The 15,630-nt window shown below is 35.3% G+C and overlaps 1 long non-coding RNA gene across 1 annotated transcript in view; it reads right to left on the reverse strand.

Annotated features, from left to right (window-relative positions):
• The window catches only part of LOC124460041, a 40,064-nt gene that overhangs the window by 4,876 nt on the left and 19,558 nt on the right, over window positions 1–15,630 (reverse strand). The gene's annotated exons all lie outside the window — the stretch shown is intronic.

Genomic DNA, 15,630 nt, shown 5'->3' on the forward strand with positions numbered 1-15,630 from the left:
AAACACTATGATCGATTGTCTTCAAAAATGCAGAATTTCAATGGGCTACAAATCGAATGTTGGGGCTACATTAGAAATTTGTGGTCAACAGTTTATCTTAGTTTTCCTAAATCTAGAACTTTATTTATACTTCCTTAGTTTTCAATATTTTATCAAGAAAGCCTTAAATATTTGCATAGCGGAAAATTGGGTTTTTGGTATTGCTGAAATGTACCTGTTGAAAAATCTTCAAAAGCTAAGATGACAATTTTTTCGGTGCACCATCTGAATATAATAAAAAATTATTTCATTAAGTTACTTACGAGTCGAGCAAATCAGAATTAAAGTCCATTAAATGATGATGTCATAAATTCGTGACCACCACTGTATGTACCTCTTATTGTTAGAATTAGTTTTGGGCTAAACGACTAATTTTAATGAACGAATTCATTGACTAACTTTATAAGTGAACAAGTTAATTTACTCACTCACTTACTGTCTCATTTGTTTAGTTAACACATTAACTCTTTCATTCAGTCTGTGCTAACTTTATTGCTCTCTTAGGTCCCAGATCAGTTCCTAAACTGTATTAACCGTAGTCGAAAGTTTTACGATTAAAGCATATCCGACTGTAGATCAGTTTTGGGACAAACGATTCATTTTGATGAACGAGTTTACTGACTCACTTCTTAATGAATAAACAAGCTTATTTACTAATTGACACAGTTTCTCATTCATTGGCTCAATTGTACATTTGACTCACTGAGTCATTTGTTTAGTCTGTACAGACTAAATGGTATTCTGAAGTCCCTCCCTGATCAGTCAGATAAAAATATGTATTCACTATATCTCCGTCCATAGATAAAGCTTAGCTTGCATATTCTAATCCATTTCAATTATTATAGAATTAAGAAATCAATTAATGAAATACATTTTTTAACTCGATTTAATTATTAACAGCAAGTGAGTGACTCAAAAAGAAGCGTGATCATTCATTCACTGAAGGGAGGTCATTCAATTGTTTGTTCACTCACAATCAAGTCAACTCTGACTAAAAAACTATAAAAGTATCTTCCTGAAAAAAAATGGATAATAAAATCGAGTCAATTATGAGTCAGAGTAACTTAAAATAATAACATAGATGTTTTATTATCTTTAACAAGCAAACCTTTTCAAGAATTCAATGAAGTAAATTTGTTTTGGATGGACTGATTTTATTTGTAATCTTTTTTGAATTTAAGTAAATGAGAATAACATTTAGATTAGTCCCAAAAATATCACGCAAACTTTAATGTGCCATCGACCACTTTAATCAGCTGAATGATTCAATTACTTTAAAAATGTCCATGAATTGCAATGGATTATATAAATTTGATTTATGGATTATATAAATTTGATTTATGGATTATATAATTGATAAATATTTTATAAAGAAAATGGTTTGCATTTTTTCCTTGTTAAACTTTAAGAAAATGTTTTGAACAAATTAAAAGAGAAATACACGAAAATCTACTAACAAGTTATCAAATTAGCTACAAAATAGAAATCTATTCTCACTTAACCACACACCTGGACACAAATCCCATACGCATCCCCTACCCCCCTCTTCCCGCATCCCCTTTGTTGCTCAACTATTCCCATGCCAAAAGCAAAAAAGAAACATTTGCAAATAATCCTTAAGTAACAACAGAGTAAAATGTTTTGCCCAAAAACTCTATAGGACACAAGAGAGAGGAGAGAGAAAGAGCAGGAGGAAAAGAAAACTATTGGACCAATAGATTTTTTGGGGACAAGAAAAATAACCCCAAACAATTTGGAAAAAAAATGGGGGGACAAAAAAGAAGGGGAGAGGAGGAGCAGACACATTAGTTTATTTTCTGTTGCTTTTGTGCTATTTTGTAGGCTTTAATGGGTATTTTGGTGTTTTTAGTATTTCTGCAAGAAGATAAACATTGACCAAGCCATTGTGTGTGTGTGTGTGTGTGTGTGTGTGTGAGTGTAAGTATGTGTGTTTAAAAAAAAACAAACAAAAAATAGCACAATTGTATACATATCCACATATTTAAATGGGAGAGATTTCCAAGGGTTGACAAAGGATAAGATAAGTTTTCTGTTTTTGTTATACAAGGTGCTTCTACCCCCCACCCCACCTCACCCCATCCAGCAAGGACTAAGGCAAATAAAATGTTTGTAAACAATTTTTATTGCTTTCTGCTCCAGAGACCTGAAACTCTCGAGTTCTCTTGTAGATTTGCCTATAGGAAAAAGTAAAAGTTAGTGATAGAAATCACAATAACATAAATTGCAAAATGTGACAAAAGGGTTGATGGAAAAGCCGCCCATCTTCCCGCCCTCCTGTCGAGTGGGGTCATCTTCAAGGAATAAATAACAAACAAAACAAAAGGAAAGGACCAAACAAATCGAAACCAAAGTTGAAGATTTTCTGTCGATGACATCAGCAAATAGCTAAAATTGAAAATTGTTTACCATGTATATTGTTATCCATATATGTACATATGTATAGTGTGTCTAGGAATCACTTGAGAACACATTAAACTGATTCATATTAAAAAGTTTTAACTTTAAGCCAACATTTAGACACACACGCATACACAGAGGCAACACCTCAACTCCTGGCCAGAGAATCTAAAAGCCAAAAAGGAAATTGCTTGCCTTTTCCATGGGATATAACTAAAAACTTGAGGGGAAATTATGAAATTCATACAGGAAGACAATTTTCTTCAACATCTAATTCGGTAGTCGGTAGTCGACAGTGGATAGAGATGCAACCAGCATTGCAGCATGAAATTTGTTTGTGGTCTTAGCCATAAGTTTGTCCGTCGCTCCTGTCGACAGGCAACTTGCGGTGGATGCTGCCGCCTTTTGACTTTCTGCCTGGCTTAAGCCCTTCGCGAGCAATCTGCCGTCCTTTCGGTCCCTTTCGTGTTTGGCAAGCTTCGAAAATGTTCATTCGGTCTCACATAGACACAAAGACATACTTATGTATACATATGTTGGTCGGTATATAGAAAGTTCCGATTTTTAATACCCTAATATAAATAAAAGCCATACGACAAATAATTTTCGCCTTAAAACTAATTGAAAGCAGAATATCTTGAACAAAGCTGCGTCATGATTTTAAAAATAAAAAGAAGTTTATAAATTGAAATCCATAATCTTTTTCTTGAACTTAGTTTTTAATAACTTCGAATTTAAAAATTCAATGACAATTATTTCTACTTTTTTTTGAAGAAAAGTTTCTGTTGAAATTCCTCTATAAAAGTAGAGTGTTTAACAAAGAACTTGAACAAGAAGCGATTGTGCTCTTCCTCTATTTATTTCTTTTTTTTTTTCTTTTTTGAGAAGTTTTGACGGAAATCCTAGACGTCTGCTTACCCCTTGTCCTTTCACCGTGTCCTCAGCCTTTCAACCCTTCTCAAAGCACGCAGATTCGTTAGCTTTGTTTAAGTTGCAATTTGCTGGCCAACCGATAGGTAAGCAAGTTTTACAAACAATTTGGTTTTTGTTTTTCGTTTTATTTTTTTCATTTCGTCAGCCATTTTTGTTCGTATTTTGAAGGCAAATTTTCTTTGGCAACAGGTTTAATTTATTTTTTATGGCAAACATTTGGACTTGGACTTCAAGCAGGAGCAGCAGCAACAGCAGCAGCAGCAGCAGCAGCAAGTAGGAAATCTCTAAAAATTACATAAGGGATCAGGGGATTTTTTTTTTCGATAGGCTACGACAAAAGCAACAAGATAAAGATGAACAAGATGATGAAGGAGATGTTGAAGGTGAAAGAGATGAGGAAGTTGAGAAGCAAAGCAACAGCAGATAGATTCATTTGTTATTGTTGGTATGCCGCCTGTGTTTATCTTACAGGGGAACAAACCGATTCCCAATGCAATAACTTAAAAAAAAAAAAAGAAAACGACAGAGAGAGAAAAGAAGAACCAAGCAAGACAGAAGCTCTTCGACTACCTATCTACCTAATTCCCTACCATCCACTCACTCTTCGAGCTCTCTATTCTCCTTGTCGGCTACACAACGACCAACACTAACAATGGTTTTGCCTTGGGGGCCAACGGAAGTGGCACCATGACGAGCATAATTTCACAAGGAACACAGAGGCACTGAAGCAACAGGACTAGGCTAACCCAGGCACGCACATGGTCAGCCAGGGCCAGGAGAAAGCGGTAGGGAATGGAGGGTAAAATCATATTTTCTATTCCTATTGACAAGGTAATCAGCGGGCCAAAGTTGTCGACGACGACGTAATAAAAATACAAATACAATTTATAGTCGAATGGACAATAACAGAAAAAACTGAAACTGAAACTCGGTGGCAACTGTAACTGTTTTGTTGGTGGGGGGGTTATTCATTACACGTAACTTTTTTTCCATGCCAGCTGTGTACCCCATTCAGGGAGATCGCACAAATATGTATGTATACTTTTCTATTTCCCTTGTACTTTTTCCTATTTTCCTCAATATGTCTTGCTCTTGCTACACAAAAGCTGGCAATTTATGGACGTTACTGCAAAAAGGCGAATAAGGAAGGAAAAAAAAAACCTTTTATAATAGTTTACCAAAGTCACGGGAATGGTATAATTATGTGCTACAATGTTCAATCTATTTTGCCATTTTCCTATTTATGGCTATATTTTACACAACCATAAATAAACAACACACACACACACATAAACACATACTTGTATGCTTGTGTAGTGTTTGTTTGCCTAGGAAAATATTGACGCACCTTAAACAAAACATCAGGAACTGAGACAGAACAAATACAAATATCGTGAACTCTGCACAAAATGAAATCAAATTATTATTACTAGTATTCCCATGGTTGTAGTTGATAAATATTACAATGGGGATAATATAAGATAGTGATAGAAGATAGAGCAAAGATTTTTTAATTGGGAAATCAATGAAACAATATCTCAGTTTGTCTAAGATCAACTTAAGATCAAGCTTAATCAGAATTATTATCTTTGGTTTTTATTTTTTGTATCTACTTAAATTTCAGATTTCAAACTTAAAAGTTTTTCTTCTTAGTACTAAATTTGCCTTGCATGGCCCTTTCTGCCCGCTAACCATGATCTTTTTGATTATTATTAGTCGAAGTATAACTTTTCTCATTTTGAGCCCACAGAAGTATGCTATGTATTTTGGCTGCAGAACCTCAAACTCACCCCCTTCCAAGACACAAAATAAGCATAAATTGAAAATTCACAAAATTTGGACAACATACAAACAAGACCAACAACAACAACGAAAAATAAAAAACAATATATATTTAAAAAAAAAAAAAAACACACAAAACCAAAATATTTGCCAAAAAAAACAAAAAATAAAAAGAATCCAAACAAAACAGGCCACATCTGGCTGGAAGCCTACAAGGAAGACTATTTTGTTAGCCTCAAGCAAATTGAAAATTAAACGAAAAACTTTAAAATAACTAACTAAAAAATAAAATGTACAAAAAAAAGTTACACAAAGTGCTTGCTCCAGTCCACTTCACCCCTCTGTCTCTCTTTCGCTACCCAACTTACATAGGTTGACCCGAATAATGTAAAGGAACGCAGTATTGACGGTGGTGGTTGCCATCGGTTCTCCAATGCCATTTTGTAGTGCAAGTGTTGCCAACTTAATAAAAATGCTCAAGCATGAAAAGTTGACTTGACCAGCCGGCAGAAGGCAGAACAGCAAACAGGCTAAAAAACTTGTGCCAAAAAATACATTTCCTTTTTTCTACTTTTATTTTTTTGTCACCAAGTTTTTTTTTCCTTCGGAGTTTCTACCACTCACTTATATAAATATATCTAAGGATGTGTAAGTGTATGGGTACGTAAGACCAGGTCATATTTTACAGTTGTTGCCCCTGCATCTCAACGTCCGTGTCTCTGTGTGTGTGTGTCTCTATGTGTGTGTTCCGGGGTCTCTGTGGAGTGCCTAAATTGAATATCATCAAGGCTCAAATTAATGTCTTCAGCACAAACTTTGCCACTTGGAGCATATTTTGGGGCAGCACTTCGTTTCTTTTTTCTTTCGCTTTTGGCTACATTTCCTTGCCTTTTCCGATTTTCTTTTTGCCTTTATTTTTTTCTTGTGGCACTGAAAGTTTTCGCCACAAAAAGTTGTTGTTGTTGTTGTTGTCGTTATTGTTGCTTTTCTGAAATTGAAATACTCCTTAGATTTTTCTTCATTCTATCTACTTCATTGGCATAAATGGGTATAATAGACCATTTAGAATTTCGTGTAATGAATAATCGTTAAAGTAAGATTTTGAAATGTCCCTACTATATACAAAGGTTATAGAAGTGGTTCTAAGGAAAGTATTATCGAGCTATGACTGTCTAGGGTAAGGTTCTACAATATTTTTCCTATTAACCACAAAATGGAAACAAAAATGAACACGTCTAACTTTAATAATAAAAGGTCACAAGAACCAACCCCAATAAAAAGATTCAATTTTTAGCAATCTGACAAGTAAGTTTCTATGAATTAGCTTTTGCTCCTCGCCAAAATCACTTCTCTAAGAGGCATGCTCTTTTACCTTCCAGTCCTAAGGGTATCCTGGCCGTCATTGCCTCCTCATACACAAACTCATTTGTTCTTTTAGCTAATTGCACGCACTTTTCCTTGATCAGTGATTTTTATGCGTACTTTTGCATGTCCCCACAGAGGACTGACTAAGTGTGGATCTAACTGTGGGTTCATATGCCACCCTTGTCTCTGCGTGTTAAGATATTAATTCCAGTCAATCTATTAAAAATGTAAAATGCATGAGCAGCAGTGGCAAAAAGAAGAGACAATTGCAGTGCAAAAGGGAAACTAAAATAAAGGTAAGGTAAGTATATGGCGGCACTAGAAATGCACAAGGGAAATGTCTGAACGGGTGGGTGGACGTGGCGGTCGATAGGCGGTTTGGCTTACCGCACGTACCACAATGAACCTGAAAGAATGAAAGTGAGTGAAAAGGGGATGGGGTGGAGGCTAACAAACGTCGTCGAAATCGTCTGCTTTTGATGTTTCCTTTGCGTTCTTCGTTTCTAGAGTCGTTCAGTCGTTCGCTCGTTGCTTGTTGTGTTTCGTTCCGTCTCCATGCGTGCCTAGTGGGCAAGTCAAATCGTCTTCGTCTGCATTATTTACGCGACGCTTGTTGTTTATTGATGTTTGTCCGTCAGTCGGTTTGTCTTTCGCTCTCTTTCTTTCCCTCTCTTTCTCTTTCTGAACTGCAGCAAGTTGTGTATTACAGTTACCTCTATACACCTCCGTCTGTCTATCTATCTATCTATCCCACCTGAGGGGTGATGGGCGCTTTGTGGCCTTAGAATCAACCACCTTGCCGTTTGCTGCTGTTGCTGTCACAGCCAAAAACTGCTTACATATTCATGAGGGTTGCGGGCAACAAAGTAGCCAAAAAAAGAAAAAAAGCTAAAAAGAAATGTCTTTCTATCTTAGTATGTGTGCATGTGCGTGTCTGCATGTGTGTGTGTGTGTGTGTGCATTACCAAAAAATTGCGGTTCAAGTTCGTTGGCTATGTGGCTTTTACCCTTGTTATCTTCAACTATGTAGTGATGCAGCCACTCTAGGGAATTCCATCTAAGATCCCAAGATGAAGGTAACTGATGTTATTACCATCCAAGGTGTTGGGGTATATACGGTTCATGCTTAAATATGCCAATATAATTGAGTTTAATTGTCTATATGAATGTCTAGAGAGGGTGGCCCAAATTTGTTTTGATTTTTCATATAACAACAAAGAAAAACAACCACAAAGACATGTCTTGTGACAGAAAAGTTGCAGTTAAATCTCAACATCTTTAAAGATAATCCAAAATAATTCAATGCATTTGCAATTGGGAAAAGTTTTTATAGAGATTGTTTAGATTATGAAATTACATTAAACTTTCAAAAGAAGACTATTCCAAAGGCAGCACAGAAAGGTAAGATATTTAAAGAACGAGTGAGTTCTATTATCAGTGGACTTTGTAGAACTCCATTTTGCTTCATTTAGCTAAAATTCTCAACCAGTTTGAGAAGATACTGCAGTTTAGGCTTTAAGTTACAATTTCTTAACCTTAAACTTGTTATTGTATTTATTTATAGTAAGACATAGTAAAGCTTATTATTAAGCATCTTAATGACAAACAACTAGATCTCAGTAAGTTTTACTAGTTAACTTGTTACTTTCCAAGTAGGTAGGGCTAGTCTCGAAGGTCTCAGCAGATGACGATGTAAGACCCACCCCCTGGACCCTTCTGCGGCATTGCTTTTTGAGTGTACTAATGAGACGTTTTATATGTTTTTCATCGAATTTAATCATTGTCCAAGTCTGGATAGATTTTAAATAAAGATTTTAAATAAACACCAAAAAAATACTTTCAAAGTGTCTTATAATAATAACCTTCTAACCTTCATCCAATCATATTCTTAGTGGTGGGATAAAAACAGATGTTAACAAAAGAAAGAAGTCCTCCAGAACAATGTTCCTGGTGTTTCTTAGTCAAACGAATTAAAAAAAAGCTCTATTCATTCGTTTTTTGTTCTATAAACTTATTCGAAAGAGTGAAGTGTGTTGTCAGAATTTTTAAAAAGCGAATTACTCGTTTGGTCGTTTAAATGTATTTATGCTATGATCTAATATAAACCTAATAAGGGAAATAGAATTTATGTCGCACTCGTATGAGTTATAGTTTTAAGTAATATAAGTTTTAACTTGTAACTTGACAGACAAAAAAGGAAAGAAAAGCGATCTAATTTACATTCTCGCTAAGACCTATTATTAAAAGTATTATTAAGATTTTGATATATATATATTTCCATAGCCGATGCACTTACTATATATTGTTGTGTATATGTATCTCCATATTCCAAAAAAGGTTTCAAAAAGCTTTTAGTTAAAAATTTGCTCAATACATCAAAATGTTCTCCTTCCCCATGAGAGATTTTAAACAAAATCTTACCACATGCTGTCATTGTTTCACTGAAACTGATTAGATTAGCGCTGATTGCAGATGTCCTACATAACCTGGGGGCACTTCTTTTAACGCAAAATGTTGACAGATGTAAGGGGAGTCCTTCCGACTGTTGACTGTGTGGGAACGCCTCATTTCATTGCGTTTCCAAAATGTGAAATTGTAATAGGCGGGCGGGCAACTGATTGTTTTTGCCACTGGCAAGTGTAATTTGAAACTTTAAAATATTTATGATTTATTTTTGATAAAACTCCAAATCAAGGCATACACACCCACACCCACACACACACACCCCGTGTCTGTCAGTCGATCGGACTGTCTGTCAACCCTCCAAAACAAACTAGGCAGATCCACATCTAATGGACTTTAGCATGAAGGAACTACAATCTGAGAGTGACTTTCGCTTTGGATAATTTTTTTTTGCATTTTGGCACGTGCAATGGCAAATTGAGTTGTCAGTTTTGTGCGAAAAGTTGCGCTTTATAGGGGTTGTTGATGGACTTGAAGAGAGATGATGCTGGGGAAAAACTTTTCACTCCACATTAAATATTAATAAAAAATGTTGCCTTGGGGAACAGGTAATAAAAAAAAAAAGAAACGAGAATGGAGAATGGAGAGAAAAGGTGAGTGAGTGTGGACGTGCTTAATAGAAATCTAAAGCATTTGATTTGTTAAAGGATTTCAGAGGGGTTGCAATCTGAATCACCCTTAAGAATTCTTGACAATTTATTATCAACCACTTAGGATCAAAATAAGCGATAGTCCATCGAGGCTTATTACATTTTCTCAGCACAAAAAAAGAAAAAATTGACAGAAAGAACAAAAAAAATGTGTATCCATGGTCTCCCCCACCTTCCTTAGTACTAAAGAACTGATCTAATGTATATGACAAATGCAACAGTATGTGTATATAATACAATATCAACCCCTTTTTAGAGTTGTGTAGAAATTTTTATAGACCGTCAGAATGATATATGCTTGCCAATATTATGACAGCAACAACATAACTGGCAACTGACAAACTGGCAACTGTTGAAATATATGCCCCCCCTAGGCTTGACTCAATGTCACCCCCGTCTACCACCGCCACCGCTACCACCCCAATCCCCAACGCCCAAAAACCGAAAGAAAAATAGAAAGCAAATCAGCAATAACAACAACAACAGAGGCAAGAACATGAGTGACAACGACTCTAACTTCAACGATTCCAAAACGACGATGGGCGTAAAGTTACGCGCGCATATGTAAGTGTCTGACTTCCGTTTCCGCTTGATATGACTCGACTCTCGATGCTGCAGGCCCAAAGGAGGGTTGTGTCCTTGTTGTCAAGTGGAGAGTGAGAGCAGCAGGGCAAGGGCAATGGCAATGGCAAGGACAAGGGGTTAGAGAGTATATGTAGCTTTGGCTATTACATTTTACTTTCCATATTTGCCAGGAATAACCGTGAAATTGTTTTTCTGTCTGCCTGTCTACGTACATATAGATATATTCCGCTGAGGGTCTCTGCAACAACTACAACCCCTTTTTCAAACAATTTTCCAGGCATAAAACTCAGACCAAGTGTGTGCCAAAAGAAGGAAAACAAAAAAAAAAAATAAGGAGAAACCACACTCGCACATGCTTTGGGCGGACAGTTTCAAAACTTTCATCTATGCCGCCGTCTATTGAGGGGCCCCTTATGCGGTAAATGCTATTTAAATATATAAATTTTAATAAGCCTTAACAGTAGAAACAAAAAGTTGGTCATAACTCAAACATGGGGTGAAACTGATTTCTAAGATATGGAAAAATACCAGACCGAAATAGCCTGCACATACCATTACAATGACATCATCGATGGTATGAGAAATTGCTTGACATGAGATAAGATTATCTGTGGAAGAGTGATATGTTGCAATCTACATAGTTTAGAGTCAATTCTCTTTGCACTGTATTTTACTTTTTGCCCAGATCTTGTGAATTTGATAGTTTATAATAGATATGATGTATACTTACATAGTTAGCTAAGCAGACTTTTTACATAAGAAATAATTGAGTTAATAATATTGTAATTTATACATTTTCAGGAGATAAATTATTCTAATTGGCATTTGAAACTAAAACAAAAGTAATAAAAAGCTTTACGTATCTACATGGCAATGAAATCTTTGCTGTTTAACAGCAAAATCATCAAAATCAATTTCATCGAGTGATAAAAATTTTCCAATATTTGTAGCATACATTTTGGGGATTTTCATGCATTTGCAGACGGAAATAAAATGTTAAAACAAAATAATGTCTCAAAAACATGGTTAGATTTATAGAGATTATATTTTAGCGACAACTGATATGCAATTAAGTAGATTAATTTGTAATCAAATATGTTCAAATATGTTTGTCTCCATTTTGGCAGTAACCTGAAATTGTGAGAAACCTGTCAGGAAAGTGCATTTTTCTTTTGAGTACCTACTTATGCCACTGCTTCATTCAAAAGTTATGAATATTGCAAAATGCCAAAAGTGTCTTGTAAAGTTGTCTACCCATCATATCAACCCTCTACTCCTCACTCCCAACTCTCACCCTCTCTTCTGTCTCTCAAGTGCGTTACAAACAACTCGACGCACTTTTCATTTAAAATTACAGTGACATGCCGGCTGTCTTGCCGGCAACTCCTTCTACTTTGTACGTTCCGTCGTTGGCTCGTTGTCTCACTCTTTCTCTCTCTCTTTTACCATTTTACAAATTCATATAAAAATAATTGTTACTCGCGTTCATTTGCATTCATTACCCTGACAACCCTGGCGATATTAAAAATGCAATTTCAGAACGAAGAAAGACGAAAGATGGCGAAGGATGTGCGTTAGCAGAAACAGAAACAGAACCAGAAAAACCTGTTGGCCATCATACCGCAACGAAACGCATTTGGTAAATTGCATTTTCAACTTCAATTCTTGGCAATTTTCATTTCGTTTCACATCAAAATTAAATGCTCGAAAAGCAGCAGCAATAAACATTAATAAAAATCACACAAAAATTGCCTTTTGCAAGAAAGTAAAAACAAAAAACAAAAACGAACACAACAAACAAAATATACAAATAAAAACAAACATCTCAAATATCAATTCCATTTCTCCGAAGTATAAACACTCTTCTAATGCTCTAACTTATTCAAAATTTGTTTTGTTTTGCAAATGTTTAAAATTAACAACAAGTTAAAAACTAATTCGAATTTAATTGTTATGTTTTGCAAGTGTTTAAAATTAAGTCTAGTTAAAAAGTTAATCTAAACTAAGTTTGACTCATTTGTAATAAATTATATTTGAAAAAGTCTAACCAAATATTGAGAGCGTGTATTTTTTGATAACATGAAAACATTTGTGGCCAAAATACTAATAGAAATGAGATTTTAAAGGCTTAAAAAGATAAGCTCAGATTTACCTTTTTAATTTACAAAAAATTAGATCAACTACACGATACTCTTCTTTTTTTTGAAAGTGTATAAAACGAATGCCAGGGAAAAAAGAAATAAATGGTGAAATTGCTCATAAACAAGTCCATCAAATAAAGTGCAGAAGCTCGACACAAAAAAAATTAAACAAAAAGCAAAAAAAAAAAAAATGAACGCGAACGCATTGGTGACTTTTTGGCGTAAAAACCGCAGTCAGAATATTAACAATAAAGATAGAGAGGGAGTAAAAAAAAAAGAGAAGACAGCTAAAGGGAAAGGCAGAAAAGAGGGATAGGGAAATGAGACAGTCAGACACACACGCAGACTATCAAATTTTAATACCCCCTCATACCCATTGAAAAAGTACATATATATATATATATGTTCATATAAAAACCTTGCTTCTGCCTTTATTTCATAAATTTTTAATGAAATTAAGCGGCAAGCTTTTTCCACTGAGCTGTATACTGGCTGCTGCTGCTGCTGCTGCTGCTGCCGCTGCCGGCCGACAAAATAAATCATAAAGCATAAAATACATAAGTAAGCCAGAGAGAGAGAGCAGACTGAACCAAATACCAAACCAAAAACTGAACCAAACCAAAACCAGACAGGGAGTTTTTCGGGCATTGTTTGCATACCTTTTTAAATGGTTTTCAACTTTTATTTGGGTTCTTTTTTAGTCAGTTGCGTTTCTTTATTTGTCAGGCCGCAAAAACCACCAACTAAAAGTGCGGCCTGTTAAATTATGAATTAAGCGGTCTCTTTTCTCTTTAGTCTCTCTTCATATTTATGCTTTTGTTTTTAATGAGTGAGACCAAAGATGAAAAAACAAAAAAAACTACTACTACTACTGCAGTGTCGTTTCGCACTCTTTCGTCCTTTTGCATTTTAAAAAAGGTCAACTAGATCTACTGCCCACAAAAAAAAAACGAAAGAAAGAAAGAAAGGAGCAACACTTCCGGCAAACATGGCAACGCCACATCACCACCTCCCTTCGTTCCCCTTGCCAAACCCAATGTTAGTTGAAGTTTGTTCGGCAACTCAAACCATATGCGAAATCAAAAGTTGTTTATGACTCAATTTGTAGTTTTTGAACATGAATTATTGCAGCTGGTGAGCCAAAAAGACAGAACAAAAAACTCGAGGGTCAGTATAACTTTTTTTATAGACCAAACTTTCTATACCCTTTCCAGTGCTAGTTGATGTAAAAGTGTAACATTGATTAAGGTATGAATAAACTAAAGGATAGTGAAGTAAACTTATTCATCAGCAAAGTTAGTTTTAATAAATAAACTTGACAAATTTTAATTAGATTTTCATAACTTTATAAGTTACTAACACGAGTTTGACTAAACATTTATGCATTTTCTATGAGTTTAGGTTGTATGACTTGAAAATAGATAAATTTTGTGATTCATTATACTCTTAGCAAGGGTATTCGAAAGAAATGAAATGAAATGACAGGAATGAAAAAAAGCAAAAGACTAAAGAAACAAAGCAAACACGAAATACTCGTAGTGCACATAAATATGAGGGGGAGAAAAACTAATTTCGCAAAAAGGAAATTAAATATGGCAAAAGTTTGACATATGACAGATTTGTTTGTTGTTCTTGTATGTTGTTGCCACTATTTAACTATATATGTACATATTTTGTTGATTATGGTTGTTGGATATTGTGTCTCGATTCCTATTAATATTTTTGTGTAATTGAAATATTTTTTTCAAATCATTTTGGATTTTTTTTTTTGGCAGATTTAAACTGGTGAATTTCAATTTGCATTTTGCCACAGACTGAGAGACTCATTTCATTTCGTTTCAATTCTGTCTTTATTCGTTTTTCCATTTTCGCAATCTTTGTCTTTTTTTGTTTTTGGTTTTTTGCTTGCTGCTTTGCAACTTTTTGAGCTCTCACTTAATTTAGTCAATAACATGCAAATGATTTTCCCCGAGACTCGACTACACAACTAATTGGAAACGCAACTCTCTCTAAAAGTTTGCATTGCCACATTGAGTAGGGACAGGCGGCGATAGAGATAGAAACAGAAAGTGTAAGAGATAGAGGGGCATAGAAATGAAAGCAGCGTCAGCATTGCGTCAAAAACTTCTATTATAATCAAGAGGGGATATCCGTCTGACGAATGAGCTGTAGAACAAAGACAGCACAACCCAAGCCACTAAGGAGATAGTCGGAGGAGAAGAAGAAGGAGGACAGGACAGCACCGTGAAGACTGATGAGCTACAGCGTTTCTGCATTTCGTCAAAGGAGCTCAAAACAATGGTGGTGGCCATTGTGCGTGTGGCTGTCGTTTACGTAGCAGCAGCAGCAAAACTCATACACTGTGAACAAATTCCGTCAAATAACCAAGATGCAACAGACTAAAACGCCTGTGATTTCCTAAAGAACTTGGAAATGTGTTTACTGCACCATACACACACACACATTGTTCATCATCATCAAGTGCTCGCGTCCGTGATATGATTCCAGTTGTGGTTACGGTTCATGCTAGTCTTTTGCCATTTATTCCTATCTCTCACTCTCTGTTTGTACTTGGGATTCCCTTCCCTCTCTCTTACTCTGGTTTTTGGCTCCTGACAGTTGTTGAGCTGACAAATGGCTAAATGGCAAAGTGTATAATTGGCTAAGAACTTTATAAATTCTAGGGGCTTTCCAAAGATTTTCGCAGTGAATTTTTGAGCGTAAATAAATACTTTATGGCTGACTGCTTATCGCTTAATCATATCAAAACGTATCAATGTTTGGCCGCATAAAACATTTAGCTATATGAAATTGTTACTTTTACCACTCACAATCAGATACACAATACACTCACACACGACCTCCACACAACCACACACAGAAACACACAAACACATTCATTCGTTCGTTTGAATGAGGCAGAGACACATCAAAGCCAATCAAAATGGCATTTCAATAATATCAGAGAGCTACAATCGCATCAGAACACATCATTTCAACAGGGTGGGTGATTGCGAATGGGAAGTGAAAGAGCTTATATGAACGTTTATAAATGTATATATGTATGTATATATTAGGGCATAAACGATTTGTTCGCAAAATATGTATTATTAGAGCATGAGAGCACTCACCAGTGATGACATACATAAATCTAGCGAAAATATTGGAAATAGGTTTGTCATTATAATTTAAGGGTTACTAAAAGAATTATAAAGATCTTTCCGCTTAATACAATAACATAAAGAAAAGTATGT

The sequence above is a fragment of the Drosophila willistoni genome (genome assembly GCF_018902025.1).
Source record: "Drosophila willistoni isolate 14030-0811.24 chromosome 2L unlocalized genomic scaffold, UCI_dwil_1.1 Seg196, whole genome shotgun sequence".
Lineage (NCBI taxonomy): Eukaryota > Metazoa > Arthropoda > Insecta > Diptera > Drosophilidae > Drosophila > Drosophila willistoni.